The sequence below is a fragment of the Sorex araneus genome, chromosome 4 (genome assembly GCF_027595985.1).
Source record: "Sorex araneus isolate mSorAra2 chromosome 4, mSorAra2.pri, whole genome shotgun sequence".
NCBI classification, from domain to species: Eukaryota; Metazoa; Chordata; class Mammalia; order Eulipotyphla; family Soricidae; genus Sorex; species Sorex araneus.
This window is the reverse complement of record NC_073305.1, coordinates 1,116,355-1,137,649: the sequence shown is the minus strand read 5'-3', so window position 1 is coordinate 1,137,649 and position 21,295 is coordinate 1,116,355.

Sequence of the window (21,295 nt, the reverse complement as noted above, 5' to 3'; positions counted from 1 at the left end):
AAGCAGCCGGCCACTTCCCTTGTCCACCCCAGCCTGGCTACCGAGTCCAGTTCTCAGCAGTGGCCTCCCTTTGGGCCGCGGGCACCAGAGAGGCTCAGGCCGAGCCAGGACGGCAGCGACTGAAGGGGACAAACCGCGCCATGGGCCGGGCCGGGCCAGGCCACGGGCATCCACCAGCAACTCAACACTCGGGGGCCAGCTGCAGGGGCGGCCGCCGTCATAGGGACGCCTGCTCGGGTCCCGGACTCCCGGGGGCTCCTGTGGCAGAAACGAGCCTCCAACAGGGCCAGAACCAGCCCTGAGCCAGACCAGCCGTGCCCCCCCCCCGGCCCTGTTCTGTGGGTCTTACTCAAGCCAGAAGCTGCCGGTCAGTGGGTCGGCCTCATTGTCCGGGCCTGGCCCTGCCCGGGGCTCTCCGCTGGGCAGGGGCCAGCAGGGACCTGGGGCTCGGACAGGCCCGTCCCGGGAAGTCACGCTCCGCCTTCCATGCCGCCTCCTCCGCCACCTCAGAAGCAGCAGCCTGGGGCCTTTCTCACAGCCTTCCCGGTAGCCCCTGAGCTGTTAAATCATGCAAATAATTAATTGGTGCAATTAGCCACATAAAGCAACACTTGTAGAGTTTTGTGCTATGAAAATTGGATTTTACTGTAAACAGGCGATTATGCAGAAGAAAGGACAGAACCTGTATGGACACGGGGGCCCTCGGAGCTCACAGCCGGAGGGGAGGGACGCTGCCCTTAGTCGTTCTTGGGTGGACATTAGAGCGAGCGGCCGAGAGCGGGGAGACTCACGGGCAGTGGCAGACGCCTCCTGAGCTCCGCGTGTCTGCGGCCTCTCCTGCGGGGAAGGTTGGCAGAGGGCACCCTGGGCGGGGGTGAGGGCGGTGGGGGGGGGGTGTCTGCCCGTCTGGCCCCTGCAGCTCCGGGCCCAGGGCAGCCTGGAGTGTGCCCACGTCCCGCCCTCAGCCCGGCTGCTGGCACCCCCCCACCCCCGCTCACCCCGGGGCTGGCTCTGCCAGACTCTCGTACCCTTGGCAGAGCCCCTGGGCCAGGACCCACCCTCGGGGCTTCATATCTGCCACTTTGGTCAGGCTTTTTTACTGACACAAAACACCCAGTAAGACTGATCTTGGTTTCTTAAAAAAAAAAAAAAGAAAAAAAAAGAAACCACTTTTAGTATCAAATTTAGATTGGCTGAATTATTGCCAATGGCCCGTTTATTTATTGATAAATGGCTCTGGGGTCAAATGCGCTTCCTCCACTGTGCCTGGAGCAACCCCAGCCGATGGGGGATGTCTGTCGGGCGAGTGAAACAGTCGCCCTAAAGCCTGGGGTGGGGGCTCACCCCGATTCCTCCCAGTGCCCCCTGGAGCGTGTCGGCTCTGAGGACGCAGCCCTGTGTGGCGCCCACAGCAACTCTACCCGTGTCTCAGGGGACGCTCCGCCCCCACTGCCCCAAGGCTCCCCGGGGCTCCTGGGCCGAGGACGGGCCTCACTGGCCTCTGCCCGCCTTGCCTGCACTGAGAATTCCTCACGGGCACCGAGGCTGCTCCCGCACGGAGGTTTTTCTCCTTAATTTCAGCCCCTCTGGGTGAGTCTCTATTCCACCCGTCGTCACAAAGCCACAGTCACATCAAAGTACGCTCTCCGGGAAAAAACACGATTCCTAATGCCGGGGGTCGAGAAGTCACCCAGGTCAGGCCAGCGCGGTCAGTTGAGATTGAAAGCCCAGAAATAAATATCTTAATATGATGAATTAAGATATCCTACTCGCCCCAATTATCTTTCCAGCAACTCATCATGCCTCTGGGATTTCATTCTGCTGTTTCAGATACAAATGACACATTTTATTCAGTCAAACCAGCATTAATAATTTCATAGCAAAATATGACACAAAGCAAGTGCTCTTGAGATGATGGATGAGGCGCTCGGAAGGGAAAACAAACCCTGATCTCACTGATCTTCCTGTCTCCGGCGGAGAACGGCGGAGGCGCTGGCAGGGGCACGTCCGCAGGAATCATTAGTTAATATTAGCATTTTCTATGAGGCTTCATGCTCCATCATGATCCATCCTGGAGAAACGCGCGGTGCCTGCGAGCTCCCCGCAAGGCTGCGAGCCCGTCTCCGGGCTCACGGGGATTGATGTGCGTCCCTGCGGGCTCTGTGAGAGGTGCTCAGGCGCCGATACGGCAAGTGCGGATAACGAAAAGTGACATTTAATTCTGCACACAGATGAGGGAACGCATTAGGGGTTATTTGATGGGCTCCAATCTAGTTTCCCTGTGGGGGGAAATAATCAGGTGAGATTTAGTCAACAGCTAAGCAGCGTTCCGATTTCAAGGAGTTTTGGCAAAATAAGAAAAAAGCAAACACCACCAACAAATAGGGTATCGAATCCTCTTTCCTAGAGCGGAAGCAACAACTCCAGGAACCAGCACGGATACTTTATTCTTCAATTTGCCCAGAAGCAGTCGTGAAGGCTGGACACGGGCCCAAGCTCTGTGGCCGCCACTGGGCCCAGGACGGAGCCGGGAAGACACCAGGCCCTCGCCGCTCCCGGTGAGGAGGGAGGGGCAGGCCGTCAGGAGAGCCCGGGCAGAGTGGACCGGGTACCCGCCCGCATCTCTCCCTGCAGACCCAGGGAGGGGCCGGGACGCTGTTGGCATGGCGTTGTGCTGCAGCCGGGCAGGGTACGCGTGTGCCCAGAGTCAGTGCTCACCCATGGAGCGTGTTCATAGCTCAGTGGAGGTGACGAGCATGTGGCCGTGCTGGCACACAGTGGGACGTCTGATGCTCGCAGGGCTGCTGCTCGGGCTGCCTTCGAGAACCCCCGGCTCGGGCTGCCTCCGAAGGGGCGGCCTCTTCTGACTTCCGGTTCCCGCTCTGCCTGGGATCACTCCAGGGAGCCCCGAGCAGCCCACTCCTGTTTTGCCTCAGGAGACTCTCTCCTTCCTCCTCCCGTCGCTACTTGGAGCTGAGAAAGGAGTGGCCCGTGCGTTCCTCGGTGCAGAATGGAGTTTCTTCTTTCGGCTTGAAGACGGGTAGGTAGCTCGACTCACCCGTTCTCTCAGGAGCACCCCAGCCCTGGCTGAGCGCACCAGCTCTGTTTATTAGGCGTTCCGGAGGTGGCCTGGCCCAAGCCTTCAAAATGAAGGTGCAGTGATAAATCCACACAGAGATCTTTCCACCCCCTGGGTGGGGCTCGGTGAGAGGTGCCCAGTGAGCAATGCAGGAGCCCAGGAGGAATTTAATAACACAGGAGCCGACCACTCGCATCTGTCTGGGCCTCGGTCCTGGCAGAGCTCAGAATAAATCAGGGACTAGGCTGCTATTTCTGCCTCCACAATCTCTGCCGGCTCAGGAGAACAGCCATTTTCACTCAGACCATTTTTTGAGCTGTTAGAGACCCTAAAAAATAGACTCTGAAAAATGAGGCTGACTCGAAGGAGCACTGTCTTGCACAGCATTTTCTAGGAGGGGAGGGAATAAAACTTTTTTGATGGTAGATTATGTGGCTTAAATTTCCTCTACGACTATCCTGCTGTCTGGGTTTCTCGTCCCTGGGTTAGCTAAATTCATGAGCGTGTCCCTCACGGGTCAGAATTCTTTGGGAAAGTCACCAAACAGCACGTGAGGATGCGTGTGTAAGGGGAAAGTGAAGGCGGGTGCCCCCTCTCCGGGTGGCATCAATCCCCGAGCTCTGAACGTCTCTCTGCCAGGGTTCCGGGGTGCGTCCTCTACATGCCGACAACGGGACGATGTGATTAAGCTTGTTCCCTTCGAAGAGCATCGATTTGGTTTGATTTCCGACTGCACCAATTAGGGGAAAGCGATTCAGCCTGCAAGTACAGATAAGAGAGCATCTCGCGGTGGGGCACTGAGAGGGTTAAACTAGGGGACCGACCTGAAACTCGGAGCCAGAGCTGGCAGCAGCGAGGAAGCAGTCACCGGTGCGGGCTGCTGGTTCTCCGGGGAACGGAAGGACCAGCACGAGACCAGAATATCTCTGGGCCGCAGCCGGCGGGAGTCGCCACCGACTGTTCCACATTGATTTCACCCAGGAACTGCAGCCCGCCGGGCCTTGAAGGGACATCAGCAAGCGGGAGGTGAAACAGAAGAGGGCAGAGTCCAGGAATAAAGTCACCTTCAATTCTCCCCTCTCCCGTACGCGTGCCTGGCTCCCAGGGAGCAGCTCTGCGGGAAGAGCAGCTGCACGGACAGACGCCGCAGCCGCGGGTCACGCGTGAGCATGAAGGAGCCGTCCCGGGCGTCACAGAAGACGGCGGACACCGCAGCACCCGACTCCCAGACTGTCCCACCAGGCAGAGGCTCTGAGATGAGGAACACGGGTGCGAGGGAAAGTATTCGGGCTGTCCGCTCTTCCTTGCCGGCTGAAGGGGAGAGAAACTCCCGGGCACTGGCACACAGCGACGGCGAGGGAAGGGCTGTCCCTGCCCCGTCCCTGCCGTGTCTCTGGCCAGGGTCTCTGCCCCGTCTCTGCCCTGTCTCTGCCCCATCTCTGCCCCATCTCTGTCCCATCTCTGCCTTGTCTCTGCCCCGTCTCTGCCTTGTCTCTGCCCCGTCTCTGCCCCATCTCTGCCCCTGTCTCTGCCCCTGTCTCTGCCCCTGTCTCTGCCCCTGTCTCTGCCCCATCTCTGCCCCGTCTCTGCCCCGTCTCTGCCCCGTCTCTGCCCCGTCTCTGTTCCGTGTGTGACACGGGAATGAAGACTCCCCAGCCCTTTGAATTTCTTTGAATTTTTTTTTGAAAAAATGAGTTTTCCATTATAACAAAGGAAGGACAGGCCAAGGTCGCTGCTAACATCTTTCCTCCCATCTTTGTAAGAAGTCTGGAGAGAAGCCGTTTCCCTGTCCTGGCTTGGGCAGAGGAGGGTCTGCCGCCTCCAGGAAGGCCGCCTTCCTGAGTCCGATCAGGCAGGCCTTGCAGGGAGCTGGCGCCGGCGAAGGAGCCCTCCCCTGCGTCTCCCGAGACAGCCGCGTGGAGACCGGCAGTAACCCGGGTCCCGCTGCTCGTGCCCGACCCACACCGCGTACCGCTGCTGCTCCTGCTCTCGAATCCCGAGCCGGTGTGGAGCAGGGGACGGACACGGGTGCGGACAGACCGTGCAGAGCCCAGGGGCAAAGCTCACAAGAGGGGGTCTCTGGGCAGAGCTGGCAGGGACAGGGCGTCCCTCGGGCGCCTGGACACAGAGGCTGTCACGTGAGCTTCGCGAGGCCCGACTGCCCCGTCTTGCCCGGCCGGGACTGGACGGGGCGAGGCCGAGCTGGAGGGGTGGCCGGCCCTGATGCTGGGCTTCCTGGGACTGGCCCGGCCGGGGCTGGACGGGGCGAGGCCGAGCTGGAGGGGTGGCCGGCCCTGATGCTGGGCTTCCTGGGACTGGCCCGGCCGGGGCTGGACGGGGCGAGGCCGAGCTGGAGGGGTGGCCGGCCCTGATGCTGGGCTTCCTGGGACTGGCCCGGCCGGGGCTGGACGGGGCGAGGCCGAGCTGGAGGGGTGGCCGGCCCTGATGCTGGGCTTCCTGGGACTGGCCCGGCCGGGACTGGACGGGGCGAGGCCGAGTTGGAGGGGTGGCCGGCCCTGATGCTGGGCTTCCTGGGACTGGCCCGGCCGGGGCTGGACGGGGCGAGGCCGAGTTGGAGGGGTGGCCGGCCCTGATGCTGGGCTTCCTGGGACTGGCCCGGCCGGGGCTGGACGGGGCGAGGCCGAGCTGGAGGGGTGGCCGGCCCTGATGCTGGGCTTCCTGGGACTGGCCCTGCCGGGGCTGGATGGGGCGAGGCCGAGCTGGAGGGGTGGCCGGCCCTGATGCTGGGCTTCCTGGGACTGGCCGGCCCCGGAAGCCGAGACCCCCAGCATGTGTGTGTCTGGCAATGCAGGGAACAGCCTCCAGCTGCTCCCGGGGGCTTCCCCGTGCGCCCTCATCCCTCGCCCACGTCCACCCGGGCCCGGTGGGCAGCGTGACTCGGCGCCATTGGGGGAAACTGTTCCCCGACGCTGGTGCCTGGGTGGGCCGGCAGGGAGGCCCCCTCAGACCCGCATAGGGTCCCGCGGCCTGGGGCAGCTCGGGTGAGGCTGAGAAGGGGCACTGCAGTGTGTGTGTCTGTGTGTCTATATGTGTAGGTGTGAGTGTGTGTCTGTGTGTGAGTGTGTCTCTGTGTCTGTGTGTGTCTCTGTATGTCTGTGTGTGTCTCTGTGTGTGTCTCTGTGTATGTGTCTGTGTGTATCTGTGTCTCTGTGTGTGTGTGTCTCTGTCTGTGTGTGTCTGTGTGTATCTGTGTGTCTGTGTGTGTCTCTGTGTGTGTCTCTGTGTGTGTCTGTGTGTGAGTGTGTCTCTGTGTCTGTGTGTCTGTGTGTGTCTGTGTGTGTCTGTGTGTATCTGTGTGTCTGTGTGTGTCTCTGTGTGTGTGTCTGTGTGTGAGTGTGTCTCTGTGTCTGTGTGTATCTGTGTGTCTGTGTGTGTCTCTGTGTGTGTGTATCTGTGTGTCTGTGTGTGTCTCTGTGTGTGTGTCTGTGTGTCTCTGTGTGTGTGTCTGTGTGTGTGTGTCTGGTCGGCCCCATAGGCTTGTCTCATGGCCCAGAAGGGCCTGCAACCCTCCTCGGCACCCGAAGACGAGGACTCCGGCCCCGTGGGTGTGACCAGGCGCGCTCGTGCGTGAGCGAGAGAGCACTGGGGGGCTCTGCCCTCTGAGAGCGCGCGGGGTCTGACTGAGGGGAACGAGCCCATGAGTGAAGGTTTCGTTTCACTCGTGTCTTTCATTTGCTTTAGGTTGTGGTTGCCCAGGTGCAAACATAAGCCTTTGTCACTAATTTTATGCTTAAAAAAACACAACAAAGCCAAACGCTTCTTCAGAAAGAAACTTACAGCACTAAAATGGAGAGTCTTGTTCTGTCTCGTGCCATCGGACCTCGCTGGGGAAGGCAGCCAGGTGGGCTGCTCGCCCCGCTGGCCTCGGCACCTCTGGGGAGCACTTTCGAGGAGCACTCACCTCCCGATCCCGTTTCTCCGGCTCTGCTCTAAATCCTGGCCGTGCTCCGGTGGTCCGGGCAGAGAGGCCCCTGCGGAGCAGAGACACTGACTAGCAAGTAAACGGTCCCATGAATAGAGGCGCGGCCGGTCACTGGGCCCTGCGGAGAATAAAAACCCAGTCAGCGACCTCAGAGCTGCCCCCTCAGTCCGGGGCGCAGGGAGAGGAGGGGGCCCTGCAGAGGGGCCTGGGGAGAGGCCTTGCAGTGGCCGCAGGAGGGGGGGGCGCGGCCAGCACCTGGCATCCACCAGGCCCTCGGCTGGTTGGTGTGAGGGGGACTCACAAGGCCAGAGAGCACTGGGCTCGGAGTGGGCAGGGAGGAGGAGGAGCAGGAGAGCGAGCGCCCGGCGGCCGGCAGAGCTCTGAAGAGCCAGGGAGAGGCACGTCCACGAAGGCTTCGTGTGGTGAAGAGGCTGCAGAGGGCTTGGCCGAACACCCACGTGGGGAAGTGGCTCCGTCTCGGGGACCTTATGGGCGTAGCTGCGGGTGGCATGTTTTGAAGGGAGGAGCTGAGGATGCACTGAATTAGTTTGTGTAGCACTGGAGCACTGTCAGCCCGTTGCTCATCGATTTGCTCGAGTGGGCACCAGTAAGGTCTCCATGCTGAGACTTGTGACTGTTTTTGGTGTATTGAATACACCACAGGGAGCTTGCCAGGCTCTGCTGTGCGGGCGGAATACTCTCTGTAGCTTGCCGGGCTCTCCAAGAGGGGTGGAGGAATCGAACCCGGGTCAGCAGTGTGCAAGGCAAACACCCTCCCCGCTGTGCTATCACCCCAGTCCAATTAGTATGTGAGTGAAAGGAAAGAAGAGAGAACAGCAAAAAAGTAAAGAAATGGAATGTTGTCTTGGGCGGAGTGGGTCAGAGGCGGGTCACCTCCCGAGAGGACTTCACCCTGGGAGAAGCCCCCGGCAGGTGCGGGGACCAGCTGTTGACCATCGTTCTGTGACGGGGCACCCAGTAAATGCCGGGCTGCTTGCTGATCATTTGGCCCCTCCCGAAACTGCTCGACTCCACCCACTGCCACCCATGAAGCAGCCTGTGGACAGAAATAAACACGAGGGCAGGCCGCGAGGCCGAGGGAGTCCGCGAGCGGAAACGGAGCCCAGACTCCGGGTAACGTCGCCGTAGGGTTTGGACGGGTTTCCAGCGACGGTGCGAGTGCCTGACACCTGCCTTCTGCCGAGAACAACAATGTGAAGGGGGAGGCAGACGAGCCCTGGTCGTGCTACGGTAGATTCTGTTCAATGGCGTCACACAGGGCCCAGTTTTACCCTCCCTCGTGCTTTCCCAACTCCTGGCGTTTGCCAGAAGTTTCGGCCGTGCTGGGAAATCACGGGTGCAGGTCAGGGCCTGCTCGTGGCTCTGTGCTCGCCCCTGGGGTCAGTGTGTGACAGCACAGGGGGCAAGGCTCACCCACCCACCCACCACGCGACCTCCCAGCTCTGAGCCAGATTTTACTGAGATCACGTTAGAGGGTCTTGTTTGCTTGGGGGCCACGTCCGGCAGTACTCAGTTCCTCAGTTCCCCCTTAGGGTGCTGGAGCCCCCTCAGCTGTGCAAGGCAAACTCCTCCCCCCCATCCCTCCGTCCTCACTCAGGCTCTCTCCCCTCCCTCTCCCTCTCCCTCCCTCTCTCCCCCTTCTCTCCTCTCTCCCCCTTCTTTCCTCCCTCTCCCTCTCTCCCCCCTCTCCTCCCTCTCACTCTCCCTCCCTCTCCCTCTCTCCCCCCTCTCTCTTCCCTTTCTCCTCTCTCCCCTCTCACTCCCTTCCATTTCTTCTCTCTTTCTCCCTCTCTTCCTCCCCCGCTCCCTCCCTCTGTCTTTTTGGTGCCACGAACACATTGTACATTTCGCCATATATTAATATTCGCCAAGAGGACTTTTCTCATACAACACGAGTTTCTAGGGTAGTTGTTTTTAAACTGCTCGTAGAACACTTTCTGCTCACCTACAGCTGCCCCTGCCCACAGTGGGTGGCTGAGGCCCTGTCAGCCGTCCAAGGCGTCTCTGTGCTGCGCGGTAACAAACACACCAACATGCAGACGCCCGCGGTTGGCCGGTGCCAGGCACGAGGCCCCGGAGCCGCTGTGGGCTCCAAAGCTGTGTCTGTGACTCCGCACCGGTGGCTGAGCTCGAGGAGCAGACACTTGTCTGTGCTCCGGCGTCATCTGCTGTACAACCACTGGGCAGGCTGGGAGGGAGAAATGTTGCCACACAACGTGTCAAATGCAGCCCGCTTTGAACCCCACTTCCTGTGGCTCCAGTTGCGACTGGTTTCCAAGCTAGAAATAGTGCAGGATTGACGTTCTGTGGCCCGCTCGCTTCTGGGACGCCCCAAGTGTCTGCAGGTGAAGTGGAACCTGTCCAGGTGCCAACAGCGAAGCCGGCATCGGGGCTGGCTCTGTGATACGTGGGACCCTCGGCGCTGAGGGATAGCAGGGGGCCCGGCACTTGGCCCCCCCCAGGGCTTCAGGGTTAATCCTCGCCATGGCATATGCCCCCCCCGAACCGCGCCAAGATCTGAGCGCAGAGCCAGGAGTCCTCCCTGAGCACTGCTGGGGACGGGGTGAGCCCTGCACCAGCCCACCCCCTTCTAAACAACCAAGAGTGACATCGTCTGAACAATACGCACAGCCACAGAGACACACGTACACAAGGAACTGAGACGGGAAACCCAACGCACCGCCATCGCAGGGGGAAAGTGTGGAAAAGCGGAGTCTGCTCACGACCTCTCGAGGGGCACCAAGAGGCTCTCTCAGGGGAAAGGCAAAGTGAGCCGGGAGCCTCGGGAGCCCGCAGAGCAGGGAGGGCTGATGGGGGAAACCCACACATCCATCCAGTGGCTCCTGCCCGGGCCGTGCCGCAGGCTCCTCAGCCCTGACCCAGCCCGGGGGCGAGGCGCCCGTGGAAACGCAGCTCACCTAGCAAGACCATCGTCAGAGCCCACGGCCAGAGAGAGGACAGTGGGAGGACCTTGTGAAGGCTGGCCCGGCTTGGGTGAGCCCCACGTGGCCGCTGGGGGCCTCTGGCAGTGGCCCCTGGCAGAGCCAGGAGTCGGCCCTGGGAATGCGGGTGGGACCCAAAGCTGAAACCCAGCCAACCACACACGGAGGCGCTGTGCAGCGGGGAGCTGTCCCGGGGCCCGGGCTGGACGTGAGAGGCACCCCCCACCCCTCCCTTCCCGGCTCTGGGGTCCTGCTTACACCCCTGCATCCCAGGGCCCACAGGAAGCTGCTTCGTCCACACACCGCCGGGGGTCCTTGCACCCCAGGTGGCGCCCAAAATGCTTCCAGGACAGCAGGTTCTGTACCCATCTGCTGCTCTGGGGTCAGCGACGGAGTGACCGCCTGGAGGAGGCTCTGCCCAGGGCCCGGGGCCTGTTTCCAGGCCTGGCATGTAGGTGTGACCTTCCCTTGGGATTTTTCTGTGAGACAGGAGTGAAAACACAGCCCAACGCCCACTCCGCTCCGGTGCCTGACTCGTCCATGCTGGGCTGTGCTGTCTCTGGTCCCTCAGTAGTTCTCTGCATTTCTCGGTGAGCTCATTGGCCCAGGAGCCGCGGGTGACAGAGAATCTGCCAGAAACGCTGGGTGGGGCTTCCTCGGGCTTCCCAGGCCTCCGTGCGCAGAGCTGAGCTCTGGGACCCCCTCTAGTCCCCGAAAGAGGCTGAGCAAGGACCATGGGGGGCGTCGGGTGCCCAGGGCTGACCCCAGAGGAGCCCCCGAGACTCAGCATGAGGCCGTAGGTGCCCAGGGGTGCCCAGGGGTGGCCGAAGCTGTGGCTACCGTGGACAAAACCTCGTGGCCAGAGCCAGGCCCCCAGCGAGGCACTTGGGGCCACGATCACCTCGGGGCTGGAGGACTCTGGGAAGCGCCCAGGGCGAGTTCTCCAACACTCAGCTGGATCGTTGGACTAACAACTGGAAAACACCGTCCGCTTTCGCTTCGCTCCTCGGTGGGATGGGCGGACGGTCACATTGTCAGACGAGTGAGAGGGTCTTCATACATGGCAGACTGCTCCGGAGGGAGGGCAGGAGTCACCCCCCAAGGGCCGGGACGGGGGGAGCTGGCTGGAACCAGAGGGCGCCAGGGAGGGACGCAGTGAAGGTCAGCTACAGCGGGACCGTGGAGGGAGTGAGGAGGAGGGGCCTGGGGGAGGGGCACGTGCTCGCCCAGAGCAGACCCCGAGCCACCGCCCCTTCTTGGCTGTAGAGCATCCGTGGTTCTGCCCGGCGCGGGAGAAGGTGTGGTGTGGTGTCCCCCCTGCGGGCATCATCCTGTCCCGCAGGGAGGACCCTTCGTGGGGCTAAGGAGGGGACGCAACCGAACGAAGAGACGCAGAGCCAGAAGGAGGAGGAGAGAGTTTATTCACAGCAGTTACAATACTTATACTTCTTGGTGGGAGGGGGCGGTATGCATGCTTGGACCCCCACAGGAACAATAGTAAAATGCAGATCGGGCATGGGCGTTGGGCAGATCAGGCATGGGCGTTAGCTAGTGAGAGAGGAATGGCGAACTGATAAGATCAGTGAGGTCAGCAGTGGTGACCTTGTTACAGGAATCCCAAGTAAGCCTCCACTTGACTAGAGGATAAGAGCCGGCTTGTAAAATGGCTCCCTACAGTGGGGCAGAGGCTGTGTTGGGGCAGGGACCCGGGCCAGTAGCGCCAGCCCCTCCCTGCCGGGTGCAGGGCTTCCCAGAGCCCCGGGGTTGGGCAGTGGGCACCTGCCGGCCGCTGACCTGACCCCCAGCCCCTCTCATGAGAGGCTGCAGCTTCATGACAGTGGTGTGCTAATTAGCCCGGTGTCTCATACGCGATGACCCCACTCGTGAGAGAGTATTGCTGTGGAATGTGGCGCCCTGCCGTGCCGTGCAGTTTCACTGGCTGATGCTCCCGGAACTGTTAAGAGTCACACGCTTGGCTCGTCCTGGGCGGAGGCAGGAGGCCTTCCTGTGGAATCCTTGTAAGTACCTACCCGGGATTTGTGATCTTCTTCCCACCCACCCGGGCTCCAGGAAGGAGTCCGTAAACCCGTAAAAGCTTCTCCCTGGGCGTTTTATTTGATTTCTGATTTCCCCGGGCGGCAGCCGCCTCCATCAAAGGCCTGGGAGTGTCTCTGACAGCGCCGAGCTGCTATTAGCGTCTGCCGGGGCCTTTGAACTCGGCCAACCTGACCTTCCTCTCGCCTGACACGATGCCGTCCCGCGGGCTCTCCCCGGCGGCCTCTTCTGTCTCTTCCGCTCCGCAGTCCCGGAAAGTCGTGCCGCGCTGAGAGCTGCTTCTCTCCGCATCACCGCACGGATCCCGGCTGGCTATAAAATACCACATTTGCATACGGCGTGTGCGCTGCCCCGACCCCTCTACTCAAGCCAGAAGGGAGTATTTTCACTCTTTCGGGGAAGGCGCGCGGGAGCGTTCTTCCCAGCGTGAAGAGGGTGAGCTGAGGCGGATGCAGCTTCCCGTGATCAAGCCGGCCTGGAGCAGCACCGGCGCGTGGCCCTGGGGCCAGCTGGCACTCGCTCTGCCCGTGAGCTGCAACCTGCCTCCCCCTGGGCTCCACTCTGCTTTGACGGGTGTAGAACCCCAGGAACCACTGGCAAAGATTCCCCAAACGAACTGCAGCACTGTGAAGAGAAAGTGCACACTGGGTAGTAACCCAGATCACCAGTGCTCAGGAGCCCATGTTCAGTGAGTGAGTATTTACTTACGGCTTCACACACATCCATCGGGACAAACAGACACCCCACACAGGAAAAGAGGAGCTGGCCCAGTGTGGGGCGCCCAGCAGAGGGTATCGCATGGGGAAGAGCAGCTTTGGCGGGAAACGAGGCCGTCGGGACCCAGGCCGCCATGCAGGGGCCGCGGTGTGTGCCGGGAGAGGGGCTGGGAGTCGCCGCTGGTGCCCGAGGTCTTCAGCACCTCGAGTCTGAGCCTAAGACGGTGAAGACACCGGCCAGGCCGGCCTCGCGCGGGTCCTTCCGCCCGCCCTTGGCTCTCGCTCCTCAAACGCAAGCTGGGAAGAGGTTGCAGGACGTTGCCACGGGGCGGTGATGCCGGTGGACCCCACGGCTGGCTCCCGAGAGCCGGGAGGAAGGAAGGACGGTCACTTCCTCCCACTCCGCCTCGGCCGCCCCGGGACCCTCTGGGAAGACGAGGACTGGAGACGTCTGCGGACGAGCCCCTCCTCGACATGGGCCTGAGCCCCGCCAGCCCCCCAGGTGGCCGTTAGGCCACACCTGACGTCCGCCTGGTCTGCCAGGCACGGGGCTTCGTCCCCAACACCCAATTTCTCAAGGAACCACAGACTCAGGCTGGGGCGAGGATTTGCTCTTTGCGGGAACGGAGAGGCCATTCCCAGGCCTGACCCAGGGTTTTCGGGTTCTTGTCTCACCTCGCAGGGAAAAAAAATTCAGGAGTAGACAAGCAGTGAAGTGAAACAGATTTTATTTGGAGTCGCTTTGAGGGTGTGGAGGTGGGGGAGGCGAGAGAGAGAGAGAGAGAGAGAGAGAGAGAGACAGACAGACAGACAGACAGAGAAAGAGAGACAAACAGAGAGACAGACAGACAGACACAGAGAGAGAAAGAGAGACAGACAGACAGACAGAGAGAGTAATGTTCTCAAGAGAGAACGCGGGATTCTCTAAGGATGGAGAGAGCCTTGAATGGGCTTCTTTTTTTTTTTTTTTTTTTTTTTTTTTTGCTTTTTGGGTCACACCTGGCAATGCACAGGGGTTACTCCTGGCTCTGCACTCAGGAATTACCCCTGGCCGTGCTCAGGGGACCATATGGGATGCTGGGATTTGAACCCGGGTCGGCCGCGTGCAAGGCAAACGCCCTACCCACTGTGCTATCTCTCCAGCCCCTTGAATGGGCTTTTTTAGGCTTTTCTCAGGTTGTCTTGATCCAGAACATTCTGGAGTCTTCTCAGGGCTGAATCACTAAAGTTAGTTGGAGGGTTTTGAGGAACTTCATGGGGAGGGTCCAACCTCCTCAGGGTCTGCCGAAGGTCTTATCGGGTCTCTGTTTTCCGTACCCACTGGGTGGATCAGCCTTAGAATTTTCCTCCTAGAATTTTGCTGGCCAAAGTTTCATCCCTGTCTACCTGCCCACATCAGCGGGACGCTGCGGTCAGTGCATCGACTCGGACGCAGTCCCAGAGCAGGAAAGGCCCAAATGCAGACCTCGGGTCTGTGAGACGTGCCCCCTCTCGCATTGCCACGGCAGAGGCTGGCACCGGGCGGGGATCACGGTCTGGGGGCAGGAGGAGAGACTCTCGCTTCTTTGCAACTCTCTGCAGACTTACAGCTCTTTCGTTTAATGTTTTTTATTTTAGGGACTCGGGCATCACACCTGGTGGTGCTCATGGGTTGCGCCTGGAATCTCTGCCCTTAGGCGTCAGTCCTGGTGGTGCTCAGGGACCCTGTGGGATGCTGGGGTTGAGCCCGGCTCAGCCACGTGCAGGCAAATGTCCCACCTGCTGTGCACTCTCTCCAGCTCCAAGTCTTTAAAAATGATGAGAAGTGGGTGTGGCCAGTCCTGTCTGCATCGCCACACGTGTTCCTGCCGTGTCTCAGCCTGCTGTCCTCCCTGCAGGCCGCTGATGTAGGCAGGTAGACCGGGGAAGGCCCTCGGCAATGGAACTTAGGTCAACAAGACTTCTGGGAGGAAAATTCTAAGGCTGAACACCCAAGGGCTCACTGTGTCTCTGTCATCCCCTTGTTCACTGACTTGCTCGAGCGGGCACCAGTAACGTCTCCGCTCGTCCCAGCCCTGAGATTTTAGCAGCCTCTCCTAACTTGTTCTCCCCAACGATCGGAGGCTCTCTCGGGGTCAGGGGAATGAGACCTGCTATTGTTACTGTATTCGGCATATCGAATACGCCACCGGGAGCTTGCCAGGCTCTGCCGTGATGCCCAGTGGATACAGAAAACAAAGACCTGACAAGAACTTCCGCAGCTGACCCTGAGGAGATCAGACCCCTCCCCGTGAAGCTCCTCAAATCCTGGACCGCCCCCTTAATCCGATTAACTTTAGTGATTCAGCCCCAGAAGACTCCAGAACATTCCAGATCAAGACAACCCGAGAAGAGCCTATTAAAGCCACCTTGAACAAAGCAAGGGCATAAGCTGCCCGAGCCCGTGTGCTGCTTGCGCCCACGCTGCCGAGTACATGTGTCACCCGCATCTCCCCTCTTGGGACGGGGACTTTCACGCTTTCCTGCCCGTGCCGGGCTGTGTGTCGGGGTCTCTCCGCCCTCGGGGCAGCCCGAGTTCCCTCCTGAGCGCATTCCTCCACTCCCTCCCACTCTCCCTCCCTCCACACCTTCACACGCCTCCAAACAAAGCCTATTTACTCCACCGCTCGTCTACTCCTGAAATTCTTTTCTGCGAGCAAGAGAGGAACCCAGCAACCCTGGGTCCCGGTGGCAGAGGCAGATCAGGAGAAAGTGACGTCTCTCTCCTCCCCGCCTCACAGGAGCCACCCGTGGGGCCCCTGGCATCACCCCAAGGTCTGATGCCCAGCCTGCCTTTGCAGCCAGAGGGCGGGGCTGTGCCCAGGGTGCCGGCGGCCCAGGAAGGGCGGAGAGACTCGGGTGCCCTGGCGCCTGCTTGAGCAGAAAGATGCCAGTTCGCCACCGGCCGCACGCAGCCCCCAGGGAGCACAGAGCACCTTAGGGAGTCACACAGGAGAAGCCCAGACCTGCCCTCCGTCTGCCTCCGCCCGGGCTCAATCCCTAAGGAGCACCTGGGCTCCGGCCCGGGCTGGAAGAGAAAGGCCACACCCCGCGTGCCTGCTGCCCCCACGGGTGTCCCTCGGGAAGGACCCTCTCCCCACCCAGCCTGACTCGGCCTCCCAAGTCCTGGGGACCCCAGAGCAGGGTCCCGTGAGCTGGGGCTTGCTGGTCCCGTGGCGGGAGTCCCAGGTGGGGAGGGTGTCACCCCACAGAGAGCCGGGGCGGGGGCAGCCCTGCAGCTCTGCAGACGGGGCACACCCACCGGGTGTGTCCACTGCCACAGCCAGAAACCACACGTCGGCATGAGTCTGTGGGGTCGCCCCCCCGGAGCACCTGCCTTGATCTGGGTGCGAGCATCAGTGTGCTTGAAGCAGGTGGCCCGGGTCTCAGCACCTCCCAGCACCCGGGACCTGCCGCCCAAGGGTCACAGACGCCTGGGCAGGAAAGGGCCTCGGAACCCAGGGGCAGCAGAGGGAACATCCCCGAGACTGTCACCGGCCACCTCTGCCCTGCAGCCCTCGGCTCCGCCCGGACGTGGGTTCCACCAAGCCCACAGTGGCCCGACAGCGCGTGACGGGGTCTCTCGTCTCTGTGAGAGGCAGCGTCCCTCAGGGACCCCCAAACGAGGCCTGGAGGGGGGAGAAGCAGGAGGGCGTGGGGGGAGGGGAGAGGGAGGCACAGGGCGGGGAGAGGGAACGACGGGGCGGGAGCTCAGGTCTGCGTTTCACGGTCAGGTTCATTCCGCTCTTCGTTGGCCTTTTAGAATTAAGCTGGTATAACCCTTTGCTGTTTCCCCGTTTCCGACACCCACAGTTCTATGACTTACGATGACCCTCCGAGGCGTCTCAGTGTAGCACAGCTGGTCTTGCCACAGTGTAACTCCAGCCTTCCTGCTCCTCACGGATCCCGGGCAACAGGCAAACTGGGGCGGAAGAGTGAGCTTCATCCCGTTCTAGGCGAAGGGCCACAAGGGGGCTGCAGATCTGGTAAGATAACCTGAGACTCGGAGTCAGGCCTGCAGGTGCGTGAGGGTCGGCGTGCAGGTCACACACGGGCCCCGGAGGCCGCAGCCTCGTCTTTCTCCTCAGCCGGGACAGTCGGGTCACTTGGAGAGAAGGTTTCGGACCGAACCTGAACAGTGAGATGCAAACTTTCCAACTTTCTAGAAAGTTCTTCCCTCCTGGGGCTGAAAAGATAGAGCAGCGTGTCGGGCAAACCAACCTGGGTTTGATCGTCGCTCGGGTGTGGACCCCTGGGCCCCTCCAGGAGTGATGACGGGGCACAGAGACAGGCGTGTCTCAGGGAGACAAACCGAGTTTTCCTCAGTTCTGGGACAGCCACCGTGTGCCTGGGAAGGTTCCAGAAACAGGCCTGAGGAAGATCCTGGGCTGGGCCCGGGGGGCTGTGGCCTGTTGGTGCAGACCCTGAGCCGGGGGGACCCTGCCCGGACAGCAGAGAAGCACCTGGCGCCATCAGGAAGGGGCTGCAGGACCCCAGCCTCCGCCCAGGGCTCAGGACAGACCCGGCCTCGCCGAGCTGAGGAATGGCTGGTCGGGCTCGCCCCCAGGCCCGGACACAGGGTCTCGCCGTCCGTGGACGTGACGGGCCGGCCCACCCCTGGGCCTCACCCACGTGGCCCCACCCAAGGCCTGGGCCTGTCGGGGCCAGGCCCACAGCGCGAGACCGTCCCTCACTCACCCCTGGGCCGTCTGTGGGGGCCGCAGCCCTGCGCCCCCTCCACTGCTGGTCACGGGACTCACTGAGCGGCAGCTGCTTCCCGCCGCCCGACATGCGGCAGCCCAGGGTCCGTAGCTCGCACCCGGGCCTTGAGGGGGAGCCGAGACTCTCCCCTCAGGCGACCCGGCCGGGCCCTCGGGGAGGCCTTGCAGCAGAGGGTGGACACAGCTGCCCAGAGAACGCTTCCCCCAGGACCTTCAGAGAAGGGCACGGGCTCGGCCGTGACCAGATCATGGGCACACACACACACACACACACACCACACACACACACACACACACACACACACAGTCCAGACCTACAGCTACAAACCTGCACAGCCACACACATACACAGTCCACACCTGCACAGCCACACACCTACACAGCCACACGCCTACACAGCCACACACTTACACAGCCACACACCTACACAGCCACACACATACACAGCCACACACCTGCACAGCCACACACCTACACAGCCACACGCCTACACAGCCACACACATACACAGTCACACACCTGCACAGCCACACACCTACACAGCCACACGCCTACACAGTCACACACCTGCACAGCCACACACCTACACAGCCACACGCCTACACAGCCACACACTTACACAGCCACACACCTACACAGCCACACACTTACACAGCCACACACATACACAGTCCACACCTGCACAGCCACACACCTACACAGCCACACACATACACAGCCACACACCTACACAGCCACACACCTACACAGCCACACACTTACACAGCCACACACATACACAGTCCACACCTGCACAGCCACACACCTACACAGCCACACGCCTACACAGCCACACACTTACACAGCCACACACCTACACAGCCACACACCTACACAGCCACACGCCTACACAGCCACACACCTGCACAGCCACACACCTACACAGCCACACGCCTACACAGCCACACACTTACACAGCCACACACATACACAGTCCACACCTGCACAGCCACACACCTACACAGCCACACACCTGCACAGCCACACACCTACACAGCCACACACCTACACAGCCACACACTTACACAGCCACACACATACACAGTCCACACCTGCACAGCCACACACATACACAGTCACACACCTGCACAGCCACACACCTACACAGCCACACGCCTACACAGTCACACACCTGCACAGCCACACACCTACACAGCCACACGCCTACACAGCCACACACTTACACAGCCACACACCTACACAGCCACACACTTACACAGCCACACACATACACAGTCCACACCTGCACAGCCACACACCTACACAGCCACACACATACACAGCCACACACCTACACAGCCACACACCTACACAGCCACACACTTACACAGCCACACACATACACAGTCCACACCTGCACAGCCACACACCTACACAGCCACACACATACACAGCCACACACCTACACAGCCACACACCTACACAGCCACACACATACACAGCCACACACATACACAACCACACACCTGCACAGCCACACACCTACACAGCCACACGCCTACACAGCCACACACCTACACAGCCACACACCTGCACAGCCACACACCTACACAGCCACACGCCTACACAGCCACACACTTACACAGCCACACACCTACACAGCCACACACTTACACAGCCACACACATACACAGTCCACACCTGCACAGCCACACACCTACACAGCCACACACTTACACAGCCACACACCTACACAGCCACACACTTACACAGCCACACACATACACAGTCCACACCTGCACAGCCACACACCTACACAGCCACACACATACACAGCCACACACCTACACAGCCACACACCTACACAGCCACACACATACACAGCCACACACTTACACAGCCACACACATACACAGTCCACACCTGCACAGCCACACACCTACACAGCCACACACATACACAGCCACACACCTACACAGCCACACACCTACACAGCCACACACATACACAGCCACACACATACACAACCACACACCTGCACAGCCACACACCTACACAGCCACACGCCTACACAGCCACACACCTACACAGCCACACACCTGCACAGCCACACACCTACACAGCCACACGCCTACACAGCCACACACTTACACAGCCACACACCTACACAGCCACACACTTACACAGCCACACACATACACAGTCCACACCTGCACAGCCACACACCTACACAGCCACACACTTACACAGCCACACACCTACACAGCCACACACTTACACAGCCACACACATACACAGTCCACACCTGCACAGCCACACACCTACACAGCCACACACATACACAGCCACACACCTACACAGCCACACACCTACACAGCCACACACATACACAGCCACACACTTACACAGCCACACACATACACAGTCCACACCTGCACAGCCACACACCTACACAGCCACACACATACACAGCCACACACCTACACAGCCACACACCTACACAGCCACACACATACACAGCCACACACATACACAGCCACACACCTACACAGCCACACAACTACACAGCCACACACATACACAGCCACACACCTACACAGCCACACACCTACACTGCCACACACCTACACAGCCACACACATACACAGCCACACACCTACACAGCCACACAACTACACAGCCACACACCTACACAGCCACACACTTACACAGCCACACACCTACACTGCCACACAACTACACACCTACACTGCCACACAACTACACACCTACACAGCCACACACCTACACTGCCACACGCCTACATAACCACACACCCACACAGCCACACACCTACACAGCCATGCACACACAGCTGTCCACCTACATAGTCATACGCCTACAAAGTCCACACCTACACAGTTACACACATACAGTCACACACATACAGACACACAAACACACACAGCCACATGCATTCACAGTCGCACACCTCACAGCTACATACCTACATAACTGCACACTTACACACACACAAACACACACACATTAAAACACCTGCACAGGGGCTGGAGCGATAGCACAGCAGGGAGGGCAGGGGCCTTGCACGCAGCCAACCTGGGCTCGATCCCCGGCATCCCATATGGGCCCCCGAGCACCACCAGGGTCACACACCTGCACAGCTGCCCGCCCTCCCTGGCCGCACACTTCCGGCCACAGACCCACAGAGTTCCTACAGCCACATGCCTACACAGCCACACACCTACATACTGACGTACTCACACAGCCACATACAGTCAACACCTACACAAACACACCTACAAAGCCACAAGTTTACGGTCACATATCTACACAGCCACACACACGCCTACACACAAACACACAGCACACTTACACATCTCTGCACTGTGATTCAGCTACACGTTTTTCTACCTTTCCACCTGCACGCACAGCGCTCACACATATGCAAGTCCACACACACACACACACACACACACACACACACACACACGGGGCTCAGCGTGGGCTGCGTCCACCTCTGCGTCCTGGCAGGAAGCTGCCCTGGAGTCTTAGCGCACAGTGCCAAGCGGGCGTCAGGAGCAGCCCTCGCTGTTTCTCTGCCTTTCCTTCCTAGAAGAGTCCCAGTAGCAGTATAGTCAAGGCTTCCTCAACTACCGAAGTCTGCATCTGGTTAGGGAATTGTGCTTGTAAATAGGAGTTTCTTTTTCTTGTAAATATAAGTTTCTTTTTAAAAGTGCCCTAAAGGCAGATGTGACCGATCTTTAGCATCAAACTGTGACCTTTGCATGCTGTTAGTGACTCACTAGCACTCAACACGGCAA